Genomic DNA, 14,567 nt, shown 5'->3' with positions numbered 1-14,567 from the left:
CCCACTGTGTGGTCAGAGAACAGAGACCGGAGCCCAGTGTGCGGTCAAAGAACAGAGAACAGAGCCCAGTGAGTGGTCTGAGAGCAGAGACCGGATCCCAGTGTGTGGTCAGAGAACAGAGAACGGATCCCAGTGAGTGGTCAGAGAACAGAGACCAGAGCCCAGTGAGTGGTCAGAGAACAGAGACCGGAGCCCAGTGAGTGGTCAGAGAGCAGAGACCGGACCCAGTGAGTGGCAGGAGGACACAAACCGGAGCCCAGTGAGTGGTCAGAGAACAGAGACCGGATCCCACTGTGTGGTCAGAGAACAGAGACCGGATCCCACTGTTTGGTCAGAGAACAGAGACCAGAGACCAGTGTGTGGTCAAAGAACAGAGACCAGAGCCCAGTGAGTGGTCAGAGACCAGAGCCCAGTGAGTGGTCAGAGACCAGAGCCCAGTGAGTGGTCAGAGAACAGAGACCGGAGCCCAGTGAGTGGTCAGTGAGCAGAGCCCAGATTCCAGTGCATGGCCAGAGACCGGAGAACAGTGAGTGGTCAGAGAACAGAGACCGGAGCCCAGTGAGTGGTGAGAGAACAGACACCGGAGCCCAGTGAGTGGTCAGAGAACAGAGACCGGAGCCCAGTGAGTGGCCGGAGATCAGAGACCGGAGCCCAGTGAGTGGTCAGAGAGCAGAGACCGGAGCCCAGTGAGTGGTCAGAGAACAAAGACCGCAGACCAGTGAGTGGTCAGAGAACAGAGACCGGAGCCCAGTGAGTGGTCAGAGAACAGAGACCAGAGCCCAGTGAGTGGCCGGAGAATACAAACCGGAGCCCAGTGAGTGGTCAGAGAGCAGAGACCGGAGCCCAGTAAGTGGTCAGAGAACAGAGACCGGAGCCCAGAGAGTGGTCAGAGAACAGAGACCGGATCCCACTGTGTGGTCAGAGAACAGAGACCGGAGCCCAGTGTGTGGTCAAAGAACAGAGAACAGAGCCCAGTGAGTGGTCTGAGAGCAGAGACCGGATCCCAGTGTGTGGTCAGAGAACAGAGACCGGATCCCAGTGAGTAGTCAGGGCACAGAAACCGGAGCACAGTGAGTGGTCAGAGAATAGAGACCGGAGCCCAGTGAGTGGTCAGAGAACAGAGACCGGAGCCCAGTGAGTGGTCAGAGAGCAGAGACCGGACCCAGTGAGTGGCAGGAGGACACAAACTGGAGCCCAGTGAGTGGTCAGAGAACAGAGACCGGATCCCACTGTGTGGTCAGAGAACAGAGACCGGATCCCACTGTGTGGTCAGAGAACAGAGACCAGAACCCAGTGTGTGGTGAGAGAACAGAGACCAGAGCCCAGTGAATGGTCAGAGAACAGAGACCGGAGCCCAGTGAGTGGTCAGAGAACAGAGACCAGAGCCCAGTGAGTGGCAGGAGGACACAAACCGGAGCCCAGTTTGTGGTCAGAGAGCAGAGCCCAGATTCCAGTGCGTGGCCAGAGACCGGAGCACAGTGAGTGGTCAGAGAACAGAGACCGGAGCCCAGTGAGTGGTGAGAGAACAGACACTGGAGCCCAGTGAGTGGTCAGAGAACAGAGACCGGAGCCCAGTGAGTGGTGAGAGAACAGACACCGGAGCCCAGTGAGTGGTCAGAGAACAGAGACCAGAGCCCAGTGAGTGGTCAGAGAACAAAGACCGGAGCGCAGTGAGTGGTCAGAGAGCAGAGACCGGAGCCCAGTGAGTTGTCAGAGAACAGAGACCGGAGCCCAGTGAGTGTTCAGAGAACAGAGACCGGAGCCCAGTGAGTGGTCAGAGAACAAAGACCGCAGACCAGTGAGTGGTCAGAGAGCAGAGACTGGAGCCCAGTGAGTGGTCAGAGAACAGAGACCAGAGCCTAGTGAGTGGCCGGAGAATACAAACCGGAGCCCAGTGAGTGGTCAGAGAGCAGAGACCGGAGCTCAGTAAGTGGTCAGAGAACAGAGACCGGAGCCCAGAGAGTGGTCAGAGAACAGAGACCGGAACCCACTGTGTGGTCAGAGAACAGAGACCGGAGCCCAGTGTGCGGTCAAAGAACAGAGAACAGAGCCCAGTGAGTGGTCTGAGAGCAGAGACCGGAGCCCAGTGTGTGGTCAGAGAGCAGAGACCGGACCCAGTGAGTGGCAGGAGGACACAAACCGGAGCCCAGTGAGTGGTCAGAGAACAGAGACCGGATCCCACTGTGTGGTCAGAGAACAGAGACCGGATCCCACTGTTTGGTCAGAGAACAGAGACCAGAGACCAGTGTGTAGTCAACGAACAGAGACCAGAGCCCAGTGAGTGGTCAGAGACCAGAGCCCAGTGAGTGGTCAGAGACCAGAGCCCAGTGAGTGGTCAGAGACCAGAGACCGGAGCCCAGTGAGTGGTCAGTGAGCAGAGCCCAGATTCCAGTGCGTGGCCAGAGACCGGAGAACAGTGAGTGGTCAGAGAACAGAGACCGGAGCCCAGTGAGTGGTGAGAGAACAGACACCGGAGCCCAGTGAGTGGTCAGAGAACAGAGACCGGAGCCCAGTGAGTGGCCGGAGATCAGAGACCGGAGCCCAGTGAATGGTCAGAGAGCAGAGACCGGAGCCCAGTGAGTGGTCAGAGAACAAAGACCGCAGACCAGTGAGTGGTCAGAGAGCAGAGACCGGAGGCCAGTGAGTGGTCAGAGAACAGAGACCAGAGCCCAGTGAGTGGCCGGAGAATACAAACCGGAGCCCAGTGAGTGGTCAGAGAGCAGAGACCGGAGCCCAGTAAGTGGTCAGAGAACAGAGACCGGAGCCCAGAGAGTGGTCAGAGAACAGAGACCGGATCCCACTGTGTGGTCAGAGAACAGAGACCGGAGCCCAGTGTGTGGTCAAAGAACAGAGAACAGAGCCCAGTGAGTGGTCTGAGAGCAGAGACCGGATCCCAGTGTGTGGTCAGAGAACAGAGACCGGATCCCAGTGAGTAGTCAGGGAACAGAAACCGGAGCACAGTGAGTGGTCAGAGAATAGAGACCGGAGCCCAGTGAGAGGTCAGAGAACTGAAACCTGAGCCCAGTGAGTAGTCAGGGAACATAGACCGGAGCCCTGTGAGTGGTCAGACAGCAGAGACCGGATCCCAGTGTGTGGTCAGAGAACAGAGACTGGATCCCACTGTGTGGTCAGAGAACAGAGACCAGAGCCCAGTGAGTGGTCAGAGAACAGAGACCGGAGCCCAGTGAGTGGTCAGAGAACAGAGACCGGAGCCCAGTGAGTGGTCAGAGAGCAGAGACCGGACCCAGTGAGTGGCAGGAGGACACAAACTGGAGCCCAGTGAGTGGTCAGAGAACAGAGACCGGATCCCACTGTGTGGTCAGAGAACAGAGACCGGATCCCACTGTGTGGTCAGAGAACAGAGACCAGAACCCAGTGTGTGGTCAAAGAACAGAGACCAGAGCCCAGTGAATGGTCAGAGAACAGAGACCGGAGCCCAGTGAGTGGTCAGAGAACAGAGACCAGAGCCCAGTGAGTGGCAGGAGGACACAAACCGGAGCCCAGTGTGTGGTCAGAGAGCAGAGCCCAGATTCCAGTGCGTGGCCAGAGACCGGAGCACAGTGAGTGGTCAGAGAACAGAGACCGGAGCCCAGTGAGTGGTGAGAGAACAGACACTGGAGCCCAGTGAGTGGTCAGAGAACAGAGACCGGAGCCCAGTGAGTGGTGAGAGAACAGACACCGGAGCCCAGTGAGTAGTCAGGGAACAGAAACCGGAGCACAGTGAGTGGTCAGAGAATAGAGACCGGAGCCCAGTGAGAGGTCAGAGAACTGAAACCTGAGCCCAGTGAGTAGTCAGGGAACATAGACCGGAGCCCTGTGAGTGGTCAGACAGCAGAGACCGGATCCCAGTGTGTGGTCAGAGAACAGAGACTGGATCCCACTGTGTGGTCAGAGAACAGAGACCAGAGCCCAGTGAGTGGTCAGAGAACAGAGACCGGAGCCCAGTGAGTGGTCAGAGAACAGAGACCGGAGCCCAGTGAGTGGTCAGAGAGCAGAGACCGGACCCAGTGAGTGGCAGGAGGACACAAACTGGAGCCCAGTGAGTGGTCAGAGAACAGAGACCGGATCCCACTGTGTGGTCAGAGAACAGAGACCGGATCCCACTGTGTGGTCAGAGAACAGAGACCAGAACCCAGTGTGTGGTCAAAGAACAGAGACCAGAGCCCAGTGAATGGTCAGAGAACAGAGACCGGAGCCCAGTGAGTGGTCAGAGAACAGAGACCAGAGCCCAGTGAGTGGCAGGAGGACACAAACCGGAGCCCAGTGTGTGGTCAGAGAGCAGAGCCCAGATTCCAGTGCGTGGCCAGAGACCGGAGCACAGTGAGTGGTCAGAGAACAGAGACCGGAGCCCAGTGAGTGGTGAGAGAACAGACACTGGAGCCCAGTGAGTGGTCAGAGAACAGAGACCGGAGCCCAGTGAGTGGTGAGAGAACAGACACCGGAGCCCAGTGAGTGGTCAGAGAACAGAGACCGGAGCCCAGTGAGTGGTCTGAGAACAGAGACCAGAGCCCAGTGAGTGGTCAGAGAGCAGAGACCGGAGCCCAGTGAGTGGCTGAAGAACAGAGACCGGAGCACACAGAGTGGTGAGAGAACAAAGACCGGAGCCCAGTGAGTGGTCAGAGGACAGAGACCGGAGCCCAGTGAGTGGTCAGAGAACAAAGACCGGAGCCCAGTGAGTGGTCAGAGGACAGAGACCGGAGCCCAGTGAGTGGTCAGAGAACAAAGACCGGAGCGCAGTGAGTGGTCAGAGAGCAGAGACCGGAGCCCAGTGAGTTGTCAGAGAACAGAGACCGGAGCCCAGTGAGTGTTCAGAGAACAGAGACCGGAGCCCAGTGAGTGGTCAGAGAACAAAGACCGCAGACCAGCGAGTGGTCAGAGAGCAGAGACTGGAGGCCAGTGAGTGGTCAGAGAACAGAGACCAGAGCCTAGTGAGTGGCCGGAGAATACAAACCGGAGCCCAGTGAGTGGTCAGAGAGCAGAGACCGGAGCCCAGTAAGTGGTCAGAGAACAGAGACCGGAGCCCAGAGAGTGGTCAGAGAGCAGAGACCGGAGCCCAGTGAGTGGTCAGAGAGCAGAGACCGGATTCCAGTGCGTGGCCAGAGACCGGAGCCCAGTGTATGGTCAGAGAACAGAGACAGGAGCACAGTGAGTGGTCAGAGAACAGAGACCGGATCCCAGTGTGTGGTCAGAGAACAGAGACCGGATCCTAGTGAGTGGTCAGAGAACAGAGACCGGATCCCACTGTGTGGACAGAGAACAGAAACCGGAGCCCAGTGTGTGGTCAAAGAACAGAGACCAGAGCCCTGTGAGTGGTCTGAGAGCAGAGACCGGATCCCAGTGTGTGGTCAGAGAACAGAGACTGGATCCCAGTGAGTGGTCAGAGAGCAGAGACCGGATCCCTGTGAGTGGTCAGAGTACAGAAACCGGAGCCCACTGAGTGGTCAGAGAACAGAGACCGAGGACCAGTGAGTGGTCAGAGAACACAAACTGGAGCTCAGTTGAGTGGTCAGAGAACAGAGACCGGAGCCCAGTGAGTGGCTGAAGAACAGAGACCGGAGCACACTGAGTGGTGAGAGAACAAAGACCGGAGCCCAGTGAGTGGTCAGAGGACAGAGACCGGAGCCCAGTGAGTGGTCAGAGAACAAAGACCGGAGCCCAGTGATGGTCAGAGGACAGAGACCGGAGCCCGGTGAGTGGTCAGAGAACAAAGACCGGAGCGCAGTGAGTGGTCAGAGAGCAGAGACCGGAGCCCAGTGAGTTCTCAGAGAACAGAGACCGGAGCCCAGTGAGTGGTCAGAGAACAAAGACCGGAGACAAGTGCGTGGTCAGAGAACAGAGACCGGAGCCCAGTGAGTGGTCAGAGAGCAGAGCCCAGATTCCAGTGCGTGGCCAGAGACCGGAGAACAGTGAGTGGTCAGAGAACAGAGACCGGAGCCCAGTGAGTGGTGAGAGAACAGACACCGGAGCCCAGTGAGTGGTCAGAGAACAGAGACCGGAGCCCAGTGAGTAGCCGGAGATCAGAGACCGGAGCCCAGTGAGTGGTCAGAGAGCAGAGACCGGAGCCCAGTGAGTGGTCAGAGAACAAAGACCGCAGACCAGTGAGTGGTCAGAGAGCAGAGACCGGAGCCCAGTGAGTGGTCAGAGAACAGAGACCAGAGCCCAGTGAGTGGCCGGAGAATACAAACCGGAGCCCAGTGAGTGGTCAGAGAGCAGAGACCGGAGCCCAGTAAGTGGTCAGAGAACAGAGACCGGAGCCCAGAGAGTGGTCAGAGAACAGAGACCGGATCCCACTGTGTGGTCAGAGAACAGAGACCGGAGCCCAGTGTGTGGTCAAAGAACAGAGAACAGAGCCCAGTGAGTGGTCTGAGAGCAGAGACCGGATCCCAGTGTGTGGTCAGAGAACAGAGACCGGATCCCTGTGAGTAGTCAGGGAACAGAAACCGGAGCACAGTGAGTGGTCAGAGAACTGAAACCTGAGCCCAGTGAGTAGTCAGGGAACAGAGACCGGAGCCCTGTGAGTGGTCAGAGAGCAGAGACCGGAGCCCAGTGAGTGGTCAGAGAGCAGAGACCGGACCCAGTGAGTGGCAGGAGGACACAAACTGGAGCCCAGTGAGTGGTCAGAGAACAGAGACCGGATCCCACTGTGTGGTCAGAGAACAGAGACCGGATCCGACTGTGTGGTCAGAGAACAGAGACCAGAACCCAGTGTGTGGTCAAAGAACAGAGACCAGAGCCCAGTGAATGGTCAGAGAACAGAGACCGGAGCCCAGTGAGTGGTCAGAGAACAGAGACCAGAGCCCAGTGAGTGGCAGGAGGACACAAACCGGAGCCCAGTGAGTGGTCAGAGAGCAGAGCCCAGATTCCAGTGCGTGGCCAGAGACCGGAGCACAGTGAGTGGTCAGAGAACAGAGACCGGAGCCCAGTGAGTGGTGAGAGAACAGACACTGGAGCCCAGTGAGTGGTCAGAGAACAGAGACCGGAGCCCAGTGAGTGGTGAGAGAACAGACACCGGAGCCCAGTGAGTGGTCAGAGAACAGAGACCGGAGCCCAGTGAGTGGTCTGAGAACAGAGACCAGAGCCCAGTGAGTGGTCAGAGAGCAGAGACCGGAGCCCAGTGAGTGGCTGAAGAACAGAGACCGGAGCACACTGAGTGGTGAGAGAACAAAGACCGGAGCCCAGTGAGTGGTCAGAGGACAGAGACCGGAGCCCAGTGAGTGGTCAGAGAACAAAGACCGGAGCCCAGTGAGTGGTCAGAGGACAGAGACCGGAGCCCAGTGAGTGGTCAGAGAACAAAGACCGGAGCGCAGTGAGTGGTCAGAGAGCAGAGACCGGAGCCCAGTGAGTTGTCAGAGAACAGAGACCGGAGCCCAGTGAGTGTTCAGAGAACAGAGACCAGAGCCCAGTGAGTGGTCAGAAAACAAAGACCGCAGACCAGCGAGTGGTCAGAGAGCAGAGACTGGAGGCCAGTGAGTGGTCAGAGAACAGAGACTAGAGCCTAGTGAGTGGCCGGAGAATACAAACCGGAGCCCAGTGAGTGGTCAGAGAGCAGAGACCGGAGCCCAGTAAGTGGTCAGAGAACAGAGACCGGAGCCCAGAGAGTGGTCAGAGAACAGAGACCGGATCCCACTGTGTGGTCAGAGAACAGAGACCGGAGCCCAGTGTGCGGTCAAAGAACAGAGAACAGAGCCCAGTGAGTGGTCTGAGAGCAGAGACCGGATCCCAGTGTGTGGTCAGAGAACAGAGAACGGATCCCAGTGAGTAGTCAGGGAACAGAAACCGGAGCCCAGTGAGTGGCCGAAGAACAGAGACCGGAGCCCAGTGAGTGGTGAGAGAACAGAGACCGGAGCCCAGTGAGTGGTGAGAGAGCAGAGACCGGAGCCCAGTGAGTGGTCAGAGAGCAGAGACCGGAGCCCAGTGAGTGGTCAGAGAGCAGAGACCGGATTCCAGTGCGTGGCCAGAGACCGGAGCCCAGTGTGTGGTCAGAGAACAGAGACAGGAGCACAGTGAGTGGTCAGAGAACAGAGACCGGATCCCAGTGTGTGGTCAGAGAACAGAGACCGGATCCCAGTGAGTGGTCAGAGAACAGAGACCGGATCCCACTGTGTGGACAGAGAACAGAAACCGGAGCCCAGTGTGTGGTCAAAGAACAGAGACCAGAGCCCTGTGAGTGGTCTGAGAGCAGAGACCGGATCCCAGTGTGTGGTCAGAGAACAGAGACTGGATCCCAGTGAGTGGTCAGAGAGCAGAGACCGGAGCCCTGTGAGTGGTCAGAGTACAGAAACCGGAGCCCACTGAGTGGTCAGAGAACAGAGACCGAGGACCAGTGAGTGGTCAGAGAACACAAACTGGAGCTCAGTTGAGTGGTCAGAAGACAGAGACCGGAGCCCAGTGAGTGGTCAGAGAACAAAGACCGGAGCCCAGTGATGGTCAGAGGACAGAGACCGGAGCCCGGTGAGTGGTCAGAGCACAAAGACCGGAGCGCAGTGAGTGGTCAGAGAGCAGAGACCGGAGCCCAGTGAGTTCTCAGAGAACAGAGACCGGAGCCCAGTGAGTGGTCAGAGAACAAAGACCGGAGACAAGTGCGTGGTCAGAGAACAGAGACTGGAGCCCAGTGAGTGGTCAGAGAACAGACACCGGAGCCCAGTGAGTGTTCAGAGAACAGAGACCGGAGCCCAGTGAGTGGTCTGAGAGCAGAGACCGGAGCCCAGTGAGTGGTCAGAGAACAGAGACCAGAGCCCAGTGAGTGGCCGGAGAATACAAACCGGAGCCCAGTGAGTGGTCAGAGAGCAGAGACCGGAGCCCAGTAAGTGGTCAGAGAACAGAGACCGGAGCCCAGAGAGTGGTCAGAGAACAGAGACCGGAGCCCAGTGTGTGGTCAAAGAACAGAGAACACAGCCCAGTGAGTGGTCTGAGAGCAGAGACCAGAGCCCAGTGAGTGGTCAGAGAACAGAGACCGGATCCCAGTGAGTAGTCAGGGAACAGAAACCGGAGCACAGTGAGTGGTGAGAGAACAGAGACCGGAGCCCAGTGAAGAGTCAAAGAGCAGAAACCGGAGCCCAGTGAGTGGTCAGAGAACAGAGACCGGAGCCCAGTGAGTGGTCAGAGAACAGAAACCGGAGCCCAGTGAGTGGTCAGAGAACAGAAACCGGAGCCCAGTGAGTGGTCAGGGAACAGAGACCGGAGCCCAGTGTGTGGTTAGAGAGCAGACACCGTATCCCAGTGTGTGGTCAGAGAACAGAGACCGGAGCCCAGTGTGTGGTCAGAGAGCAGAGACCAGATCCCAGTGTGTGGTCAGAGAACAGAGACAGCAGCACAGTGAGTGGTCAGAGAACAGAGACCGGATCCCAGTGTGTGGTCAGAGAACAGAGACCGGATCCCAGTGAGTGGTCAGAGAACAGAGACCGGATCCCACTGTGTGGTCAGAGAACAGAAACCGGAGCCCAGTGTGTGGTCAAAGAACAGAGACCAGAGCCCTGTGAGTGGTCTGAGAGCAGAGACCGGATCCCAGAGTGTGGTCAGAGAACAGAGACTGGATCCCAGTGAGTGGTCAGAGAGCAGAGACCGGAGCCCTGTGAGTGGTCAGAGTACAGAAACCGGAGCACACTGAGTGGTCAGAGAACAGAGACCGGAGACCAGTGAGTGGTCAGAGAACACAAACTGGAGCCCACTTGAGTGGTCAGAGAACAGAGACCCGAGCCCAGTGAGTGGTCAGAGACCGGAGCCCAGTGACTGGTCAGAGAACAGAGACCGGAGCCCAGTGAGTGGTCAGAGAACAGAGACCGGAGCCCAGTGAGTGGTCAGAGAGCAGAGACCGGACCCAGTGAGTGGTCAGAGAACAGAGACCAGAGCCCAGTGAGTGGTAGGAGGATACAAACCGGAGCCCAGTGAGTGGTCAGAGAGCAGAGCCCAGATTCCAGTGCGTGGCCAGAGACCGGAGCCCAGTGCGTGGTCAGAGAACAGAGACCGGAGACCAGTGAGTGGTCAGAGAACAGACACTGGAGCCCAGTGAGTGGTCAGAGAACAGAGACCGGAGCCCAGTGAGTGGTCAGAGAACAGAGACCAGAGCCCAGTGAGTGGTCAGAGAGCAGAGACCGGAGCCCAGTGAGTGGCTGAAGAACAGAGACCGGAGCACACTGAGTGGTGAGAGAACAGAGACCGGAGCCCAGTGAGTGGTGAGAAAACAGAGACCGGAGCCCAGTGAGTGGCCGGAGAATACAAACCGGAGCCCAGTAAGTGGTCAGAGAACAGAGACAGGAACCCAGAGAGTGGTCAGAGAACAGAGACCGGATCCCACTGTGTGGTCAGAGAACAGAGACCGGAGCCCAGTGAGTGGTCAGAGAGCAGAGACCGGAGCCCAGTGAGTGGTCAGAGAACAGAGACCAGAGCCCAGTGAGTGGCCGGAGAACTCAAACCGGAGCCCAGTAAGTGGTCAGAGAACAGAGACAGGAACCCAGAGAGTGGTCAGAGAACAGAGACCGGATCCCACTGTGTGGTCAGAGAACAGAGACCGGAGCCCAGTGAGTGGTCAGAGAACAGAGACCGGAGCCCAGTGAGTGGTCAGAGAACAGAGACCGGAGCCCACTGAGTGACGAAGAAGAGAGACCGGAGCCCAGTGAGTGGTGAGAGAACAGAGACCGGAGCCCAGTGAGTGGTCAGAGAGCAGAGATCGGAGCCCAGTGAGTGGCCGAAGAACAGAGACTGGAGCCCAGTGAGTGGTCAGAGAGCAGAGATCGGAGCCCACTGAGTGGCCGAAGAACAGAGACCGGAGCCCAGTGAGTGGTGAGAGAACAGAGACCGGAGCCCAGTGAGTGGTCAGAGAAGAAAGACCGGAGCCCAGTGAGTGGTCAGAGGACAGAGACCGGAGCCCAGTGAGTGGTCAGAGAACTAAGACCGGAGCGCAGTGAGTGGTCAGAGAGCAGAGACCGGAGCCCAGTGAGTGGTCAGAGAACAGAGACCGGATCCCAGTGCGTGGTCAGAGAACAGAGACTGGAGCCCAGAGAGTGGCCGGAGATCAGAGACCGGAGCCCAGTGAGTGGTCAGAGAGCAGAGACCGGAGCCCAGTGAGTGGTCAGAGAACAGAGACCAGAGCCCAGTGAGTGGTCAGAGAACAGACACCGGAGCCCAGTGAGTGTTCAGAGAACAGAGACCGGAGCCCAGTGAGTGGTCAGAGAACAAAGACCGTAGACCAGTGAGTGGTCAGAGAGCAGAGACCGGAGCCCAGTGAGTGGTCAGAGAACAGAGACCAGAGCCCAGTGAGTGGCCGGAGAATACAAACCGGAGCCCAGTAAGTGGTCAGAGAACAGAGACAGGAACCCAGAGAGTGGTCAGAGAACAGAGACCGGATCCCACTGTGTGGTCAGAGAACAGAGACCGGAGCCCAGTGAGTGGTCAGAGAACAGAGACCGGAGCCCAGTGAGTGGCCGAAGAACAGAGACTGGAGCCCAGTGAGTGGTCAGAGAGCAGAGATCGGAGCCCACTGAGTGGCCGAAGAACAGAGACCGGAGCCCAGTGAGTGGTCAGAGAACAGACACCGGAGCCCAGTGAGTGGTCAGAGAACAGAGACCGGAGCCCAGTGAGTGGTCAGAGAACAGAGACCAGAGCCCAGTGAGTGGTCAGAGAGCAGAGACCGGAGCCCAGTGAGTGGCTGAAGAACAGAGACCGGAGCACACTGAGTGGTGAGAGAACAGAGACCGGAGCCCAGTGAGTGGTGAGAGAACAGACACCGGAGCCCAGTGTGTGGCCGGAGAATACAAACCGGAGCGCAGTGAGTGGTCAGAGAGCAGAGACCGGAGCCCAGTGAGTGGTCAGAGAACAGAGACCGGAGCCCAGTGAGTGGTCAGAGAACAAAGACCGGAGCCCAGTGAGTGGTCAGAGGACAGAGACCGGAGCCCAGTGAGTGGTCAGAGAACAAAGACCGGAGCCCAGTGAGTGGTCAGAAGACAGAGACCGGAGCCCAGTGAGTGGTCAGAGAACAAAGACCGGAGCGCAGTGAGTGGTCAGAGAGCAGAGACCGGAGCCCAGTGAGTGGTCAGAGAACAGAGACCGGATCCCAGTGCGTGGTCAGAGAACAGAGACTGGAGCCCAGAGAGTGGCCGGAGATCAGAGACCGGAGCCCAGTGAGTGGTCAGAGAGCAGAGACCAGAGCCCAGTGAGTGTTCAGAGAACAGAGACCAGAGCCCAGTGAGTGGTCAGAGAACAAAGACCGCAGACCAGTGAGTGGTCAGAGAGCAGAGACCGGAGCCCAGTGAGTGGTCAGAGAACAGAGACCAGAGCCCAGTGAGTGGCCGGAGAATACAAACCGGAGCCCAGTAAGTGGTCAGAGAACAGAGAATGGAGCCCAGAGAGTGGTCAGAGAACAGAGACCGGATCCCACTGTGTGGTCAGAGAACAGAGACCGGAGCCCAGTGAGTGGTCAGAGAACAGAGACCGGAGCCCAGTGAGTGGTCAGAGAACAGAGACCGGATCCCACTGTGTGGTCAGAGAACAGAGACCGGAGCCCAGTGAGTGGTCAGAGAACAGAGACCGGAGCCCAGTGAGTGGTCAGAGAGCAGAGACCGGAGCCCAGTGAGTGGTCAGAGAGCAGAGACCGGAGCCCAGTGAGTGGTCAGAGAACCGAGACCAGAGCCCAGTGAGTGGTCAGAGAACAGACACCGGAGCCCAGTGAGTGTTCAGAGAACAGAGACCGGAGCCCAATGAGTGGTCAGAGAACAAAGACCGCAGACCAGTGAGTGGTCAGAGAGCAGAGACCGGAGCCCAGTGAGTGGTCAGAGAACAGAGACCAGAGCCCAGTGAGTGGCCGGAGAATACAAACCGGAGCCCAGTAAGTGGTCAGAGAACAGAGAATGGAGCCCAGAGAGTGGTCAGAGAACAGAGACCGGATCCCACTGTGTGGTCAGAGAACAGAGACCGGAGCCCAGTGAGTGGTCAGAGAACAGAGACCGGAGCCCGGTGAGTGGTGAGAGAACAGAGACCGGAGCCCAGTGAGTGGTCAGAGAGCAGAGATCGGAGCCCAGTGAGTGGCCGAAGAACTGAGAATGGAGCCCAGTGAGTGGTCAGAGAGCAGAGATCGGAGCCCACTGAGTGGCCGAAGAACAGAGACCGGAGCCCAGTGAGTGGTGAGAGAACAGAGACCGGAGCCCAGTGAGTGGTGAGAGAACAGAGACCGGAGCCCAGTGAGTGGTCAGAGAGCAGAGATCGGAGCCCAGTGAGTGGCCGAAGAACAGAGACCGGAGCCCAGTGAGTGGTGAGAGAACAGAGACCGGAGCCCAGTGAGTGGTGAGAGAACAGAGACCGGAGCCCAGTCAGTGGTCAGAGAACTGAAACCTGAGCCCAGTGAGTCGTCAGGGAACAGAGACCGGAGCCCAGTGAGTGGTCTGAGAGCAGAGACCGGATCCCAGTGTGTGGTCAGAGAACAGAGACTGGATCCCAGTGAGTGGTCAGAGAGCAGAGACCGGAGCCCTGTGAGTGGTCAGAGAACAGAGACCGGAGACCAGTGAGTGGTCAGAGGACACAAACCGGAGCCCAGTGAGTGGTCAGAGAGCAGAGCCCAGATTCCAGTGCGTGGCCAGAGACCGGAGCACAGTGAGTGGTCAGAGAACAGACACCGGAGCCCAGTGAGTGGTCAGAGAACAGAGACCGGAGCCCAGTGAGTGGTGAGAGAACAGACACCGGATCCCAGTGTGTGGTCAGAGAACAGAGACCGGAGCCCAGTGAGTGGTGAGAGAACAGAGACCGGAGCACACTGAGTGGTGAGAGATCAAAGACCGGAGCCCAGTGAGTGGTCAGAGGACAGAGACCGGAGCCCAGTGAGTGGTCAGAGAACAAAGACTGGAGCCCAGTGAGTGGTCAGAGGACAGAGACCGGAGCCCAGTGAGTGGTCAGAGAACAAAGACCGGAGCGCAGTGAGTGGTCAGAGAGCAGAGACCGGAGCCCAGTGAGTTGTCAGAGAACAGAGTCCGGAGCCCAGTGAGTGGTCAGAGAACAGACACCGGAGCCCAGTGAGTGTTCAGAGAACAGAGACCGGAGCCCAGTGAGTGGTCAGAGAACAAAGACCGCAGACCAGTGAGTGGTCAGAGAGCAGAGACCGGAGCGCAGTGAGTGGTCAGAGAACAGAGACCAGAGCCCAGTGAGTGGCCGGAGAATACAAACCGGAGCCCAGTGAGTGGTCAGAGAGTAGAGACCGGAGCCCAGTAAGTGGTCAGAGAACAGAGACCGGAGCCCAGAGAGTGGTCAGAGAACAGAGACCGGATCCCACTGTGTTGTCAGAGAACAGAGACCGGAGCCCAGTGTGCGGTCAAAGAACAGAGAACAGAGCCCAGTGAGTGGTCTGAGAGCAGAGACCGGATCCCAGTGTGTGGTCAGAGAACAGAGAACGGATCCCAGTGAGTGGTCAGAGAGCAGAGACCGGAGCCCAGTGAGTGGTGAGAGAACAGAGACCAGAGCCCAGTGAGTGGTCAGAGAGCAGAGACCGGAGCCCAGTGAGTGGTCAGAGAGCAGAGTCCGGAGCCCAGTGAGTGGTCAGAGAGCAGAGACCGGATTCCAGTGCGTGGCCAGAGACCGGAGCCCAG

The sequence above is a fragment of the Hypanus sabinus genome, chromosome 13 (assembly GCF_030144855.1).
Source record: "Hypanus sabinus isolate sHypSab1 chromosome 13, sHypSab1.hap1, whole genome shotgun sequence".
In the NCBI taxonomy this organism is placed as follows: Eukaryota; Metazoa; Chordata; class Chondrichthyes; order Myliobatiformes; family Dasyatidae; genus Hypanus; species Hypanus sabinus.
The sequence above is the reverse complement of the archived record's forward strand: the minus strand, read 5'-3'. Positions refer to the sequence as shown.